Source organism: Sinocyclocheilus rhinocerous, unplaced genomic scaffold (assembly GCF_001515625.1).
Source record: "Sinocyclocheilus rhinocerous isolate Xijiao unplaced genomic scaffold, SAMN03320098_v1.1 scaffold1215, whole genome shotgun sequence".
Classification (NCBI taxonomy): domain Eukaryota; kingdom Metazoa; phylum Chordata; class Actinopteri; order Cypriniformes; family Cyprinidae; genus Sinocyclocheilus; species Sinocyclocheilus rhinocerous.
The window spans coordinates 1,004,324-1,010,363 of NW_015628913.1; the positions used below are offsets into that span (position 1 = coordinate 1,004,324).

Below are 6,040 nucleotides of genomic sequence, written 5' to 3' on the forward strand. Positions count from 1 at the left end.
CTCTCTCTCTCTCTCTCTCTCTCTCTCACTCACTCACTCACTCACTCACTCTCTCTCTTTCTCTCTCACACTCTGTCTTATTTGAATGTGCAAAATAAGTCTATTTTTGAAGGAGGAACTAAAGCATTTGCAGATGCTTTTTTGTTTTGTTTTGCAGAAGCAACTCTAAAAATATGTTGATAAAAATAGGTAAATATTATAAACAATATTCACTACTAATGTTTTTTATAATATTCATTGTGAACAATATTGAATTGTTGTCTGATTTCCTTCTGTTGTTATATTATTATTATTTCCCTTTTTGAGGCAGTAATAATCAATACTTTTTCCAAGAATCATTTTTCCAAATTCTTAATACAAAAGAAAAAAATAATGTTTTCTCTCTCTCTCTCTCTCTCTCTCTCTATGTATATTTGTTTCCAGGACGCTCTATGGGTGCTCGTTCAGCTGTTGCTGTGTGTTAACGTATCTGTGACAGGCAGAAGGATGCAGTCCAAGGTGTTCTGTGTTTGTCATTCCCACTGAATCTACCAGGAAAACCACAAACATATGTTGAGTGGAGCCATGGCCTGCTTGCACTGTACCAAACGTCTGGTCTGTGCTGTTTGTTTCTGGCACTGCAGATAACATGTGTGAACAGGTGAACACATATGGCAAGTTTTTGATTAGTTTGGGCTTTAAATTAAGTAGTCATCCTTGACGTTCCTCCCGTTGGACCTTTAAAGGGATAGTTAAACATATAAGAATTTTGTCATCATTTACTCGTACTCATGTAATTCCGAACCTGTATGACTTGCATGAACAAAACCTGTATGAATTGAGTACTATTTGGGCTATTTATTAATACACTATTATAATCATATTTTTTATTCATATTGAGAGGACATTTGTTTGCAAGCTATATAGCTAATTTGTTTGTAAGCTACACATGTTTGATAAACAGTGGCTATAAAAAGTATACACTCTTCTGTTAAAATTGCAGATTTTTGATATGTAAAAGATGAATCCAAGTAAAATCATGTTAGATCTTTTTCCACATGCTGTATTAAAAGCATGACATGTTTTTACTTGGTTTCGTTCTTTTTTTTCCATGTCAAAAACGTAACGTTACTAGTTGAAATCTAGGAAAAAAAATGAAACCGCTTCAAACTATATATATGGAGTTTATGTAAAACTATAATGATATATATATATATTTTTTTTTTTGTTGTTGTTGTAAAAACGTTATTTTCTTTTGATTGATTAGTTATTATTTTCCCTAACTGAAAAATAACCAATAAAGCTGTGTGACAGCGCGAAAGAATGCTGTGTGTGTACCTTTAGAACTGTGACGTAATCATATGAACAAGCGTATGATTGGCTGGTTTTCTCTCCCCGGCAGTCAGCTGTAAATATGGCGCAGGAACCATGGAATAAAATTAATATTCCGTTTCCAGGTGCTGTTTTTTCGAGTAGGATCCCATTTACTGACTCAGTTGGTATGTTCTGATAACCCATATATTTACTACACACTTTACCACAAAGAGCACATACACATCATGTAAAGAAATACATAGAGAACAGTGTGTTTTCCCGTGTTTGATCGGAACACGTGGATCCGTTAGATTGATGTGAAACGGTGCACGTGATATAATTTGTCGGCAGTGATAAAGCATTTAACTCGTAACTTTTGATCTGTTCAGATATTCGCGTTGTCCCATACAAGACTTGTTTACTAGTGTTAGAAGTGTACGTTACTGCATTCGCATTACTACTATAATTACAGTGTTTTCATTTTGTAAATTGCATGTGTTTTTTGTGTATTATGCGTATGTTGTTGAGTATACGTACTGTATACGACGGCTAAACGTAATAAACATATACGTATAATTAATTAAATAAATGCCATGTAAGTTGACATTGCAATGATGTTTCTCTGTCTAGATATCTTGATTGAAAGTCTGCTGACTGACTGCGAGAAAGTGCTGACCCTGTTATGTAGTGAAGTTCTACAGACAGAAATCCGTGTTCTATAGGAACTACTTTAAGTTTTGAACAACGGCTTTAGACAACACAAGCCATTCCCAGCATTAAAGGGGTCATATGATGTGATTTCAATTTTTCCTTTGTGACACCGGGGAGAGAAAATGGCTAATTGGGCCCAATTTGGACATTTTCCAAAATGTATTATTTAAATAAAAATTATTATTAATATTATTTTCACTTAGGGGTGTACTCACTTTTGTGGCCAGCGGTTTAGACATTAATGGCTGTGTGTTGAGTTATTTTGAGGGGACAGCAAATTTACACTGTTATACAAGCTGTACACTCACTACTTTACATTGTAGCAAAGTGTCATTTCTTCAGTGTTGTCACATGAAAAGATATAATAAAATATTTACAAAAATGTGAGGGGTGTACTCACTTCTGTGAGATACTGTACATGCATATTACCATAGACTGTATAAAAACAGCATATTACATATATTATTGCATAATTATTTCAAATCCATGATAAGATGCCTATAATTAATTTATTTGCAATGCATAAGCTCATATTTGCATCATCTGCAGGTTGAGCAATGCGTAAACCGCTTGAAAGAGATGAAATTACAGGCTGCCATGGAAGATCTGAAGGAACTATGTCCAAACAAATTTCAGAGGTAAGGTTTAGGTTAAACAAATGGCACACTTTTTTCCATATTATGGTTCTAAGAACACGTGTTTCTTTCTGTGTAGGGATGCTGGAGCAGAGGTTGGGGAGTGTGATGTTCCCAGTCAGCCCATGTTGGAGTGGCTCTATCTCAAACTACTTGGAGCCTCCATTCTTTTAGCCCGAACGCTGGAACGGTGCACCCAAGCTTTCATGTATCCTAAATGTTCATATTCACAACCATTTACTTTGGTTTAAAAAGGCTTATGATAGAAGAACAGTCCGTGGCTGTGATCCTTCACACCCCAGTTAGACTGAAACGACAGCACCTGCTGCTGGGCGAGTTCATTGTGCTGAATGTGGTGATAACCAGCATGCTCCGTCATCTCTGGTGAGTTTGTGTACCAGTATGATATACCATGTCACTGCTGGATTTCCATTAAGTTATTTCCTGAAGATGCTAATTTGGGGAAACTGCAGGGATGGAGCAGCATTTCATATTTCTCTGCAACCTTGATGGTTGAAATTTGGAATAATTTTGCCTTATTTAATATAACATCATGTTTTTTTTGTACCTTAACCATATTTAATTAAGTTATGGGGATGTCCTCATTTGTTTAAAAAAAATAAATAAATCCACATGATCAGTATTTTTGCACGAGGGTGAAAGATTTCACCACACAGATTTCTCAATGGATTCAAATTGGTTATTAAAATATGTGACATTCAACAGAAAGCTGATTGGTTTGAAATTTACTTCTGTGATATGGCTACAATGTTACACTATTGACAATTAGACAATGGACCTTTTTTACCCAGAATATTTTGCCAAAATTTCATGAATGCACTGCTAGGGTTACGTTATAGTATTTATAACTAGCTGTATATAAAACAATAGATGTCTATGGAATGTCCCCATTAAGCAATTGTGTTTATAATGAAATGAAAAAACAAAATGTTAAGAATTGTTTCAGATAATATACTTACCGTAATATATTGAAAATTTCCTGTCTGGTTTATAAATATCGCTTTCTAACTAAATTGAAAAATGTACAGAAAATGTAATTCTGAAATCATGGGATAACAGATTTTTTTTTTTTGTTCTTCAGAGGTATTATGTGAGCCCTCATCCCCATGTACAAAAGAACCACTGAACTCATCCAGAAGGTGTCTCAGTCCCAGCCCATGGCTTACCTGACTGACTTCACCTTGCCTGGGGACCTGAAAGACTTCCTGTGCCTCGCACACCCAGATCTACTGTTGGAAGAAGGCACCAAAGACCCTTTAAGGGCCGAAAAAGGGACACGAAAGTCCAACTTTTCTCTCCTTTCCAGGTTGTTTGGGGATAGAGGACATGAAGAGAATAATGGAGAAGAGGAGTGAGAGACGGTGCCAATATTAGCTGCCGGTCATGATGAAGGTTCTAGTCTGGACCTGGGGGCAGCAGTTTTACTGCAACGACCAGGTTATTTGACAGGTTATTTGTTTTATTATTATGTCTTTCTTACATGTTTTTGTGTAATTGTATGTTTTGTATAATATATGTTTTATATAATTTATACTACTTTGCTTTCATATGCATGCATTATACATAGATGTTATGTAATCATATTTACTCGTTGTAATCCTCCAGATGTCTCATCCTATGGACTGGACATGAAGGTTGTGCTTCAACAATCTTGTAAAACCACCAAACAGGTAATTGATCTTGATTTGTATTGTGTCACTGAGTACGTTTACATGGACAACAATAATCCGATTTTAACACGATTAAGACAATACTCTGATTAAGAATCTACCATGTAAACAGAGATTTTTGATTACCTTAATCTGGCTAAAGTCATATTCGAAGTAAACAGAAATCGAATTAAGACATGTGGAGTATTCCTATTTTAGTCACATTATTGAAGCGCAGTCTAGACATGTAAACACCTTAATCAAACTATTACCGTCATGTAGGACTTTTCGCCGCATTTTACGACAGGATACACACACGGCAGTGGTCGACCGTTTGGCGGCAAATAAAAGCGCTTCAACACTGCCATCTGTATGCACGTACAAATAATTAACTGCACTTGTAGCATGTTTTGTAGCATGTGTAAATGAAACACCCAAAACTGTACATGGCATCATCATGAAGACGAACTATATGTTTATGCGTGAAATTCCGGAGGGGACATCGGGATGGCATCACGTGGGGACATAATGACGTGTGCAATTAATCAAACTATGTATTATAACATGTAAAACGGGAACATGAAAGGAATATTCTAAAAGCAACTCATGTAAACACCATAATCATAATATTGGCTTATTTAGAACAAGGTAAATAATTAGATTACTGATGTCCATGTAAACGTAGTCACTGACTAGTCCTGAGATGTTACCATTTCTGTTTTTGCCACTCACATTTATATGACAGATCTATGGAAGCCCATTTAGTCCACATAAAAAAAAAAAAAAATTCATGCTTAATTATGACTTTCAAATGTAAAATTATGACATAAAACTTCATAATTATGAGATTTAAAAAAAGGTCAAAATCATAACAAAATGTTGAAATTATGACATACCGAGTTTATATTATGAAACTGGTAATGTATATCGAAATATCGGAAATGTGTTTAAAAATCATATCACCGTTATTGAAAAAAATTATATCACGATGCATATTGATATTGAATTATTGTCCAGCCCTACTATGTCATAATTTCGACTTGGTATGTTATAATTATGACTTTACAGTGGTTCTTAATAATGGGTCCTGGGTCTTAATCCTGGACCCCCCGCTCTGCACATTTTGTACGTCTCCCTTATGCTGGGTACACACTAAAAGATTTTTTAAATATTATAAGATCTTCAAAATGTGAGAGACCACAAGCATGAGGACAAAAAAATCCTAGATTTAACCGTTTTGCTCCTATAGTGTGTGGTGTGTCGCGGTGTTCCCCCCACACATCAGGATTTCTGATTGTAAATATTCAACATGAATAATGTACTGTATACACTGTGACTTTTTTTCTGCACAATTTTAATTTTGTACAGAAATAGTTTAATTTTGGATTGAAAAATGACATGTTTCCCAGTGATCTCTGCTGAATGGAATGTGACAATCCACAGAAATAAACGGAGAGAATAAACCTGTAGTCAAAAGGAAGTGTGAACTCTGAGCAGTGTTTTTTTTTTTTTTTTTCTTAACCTAAATCATGATAAGATAATCTTTAGAACCACCAAGATAATCGGGGCATTACCTAGGATTGTCGGAAGGGGAGAAATCAGCCCGATTATCTTGTGGTGTGTACCTAGCATTATCTGACACACTCAGTTCAGTTCATGGAGTTCTCTCCTAACGAGCTGATGATATGAATCAGGTGTGTTAAATAAGGGAGACATGCAAAATGTGCAGAG

At 35.4% G+C, this 6,040-nt stretch overlaps 1 pseudogene; it reads left to right on the plus strand.

The window, feature by feature from the left end:
• Positions 1–1,302: 1,302 nt before the first annotated feature.
• LOC107738525 (protein nepro homolog) overlaps positions 1,303–6,040 on the plus strand; it is a 5,416-nt pseudogene continuing 678 nt past the window's right edge.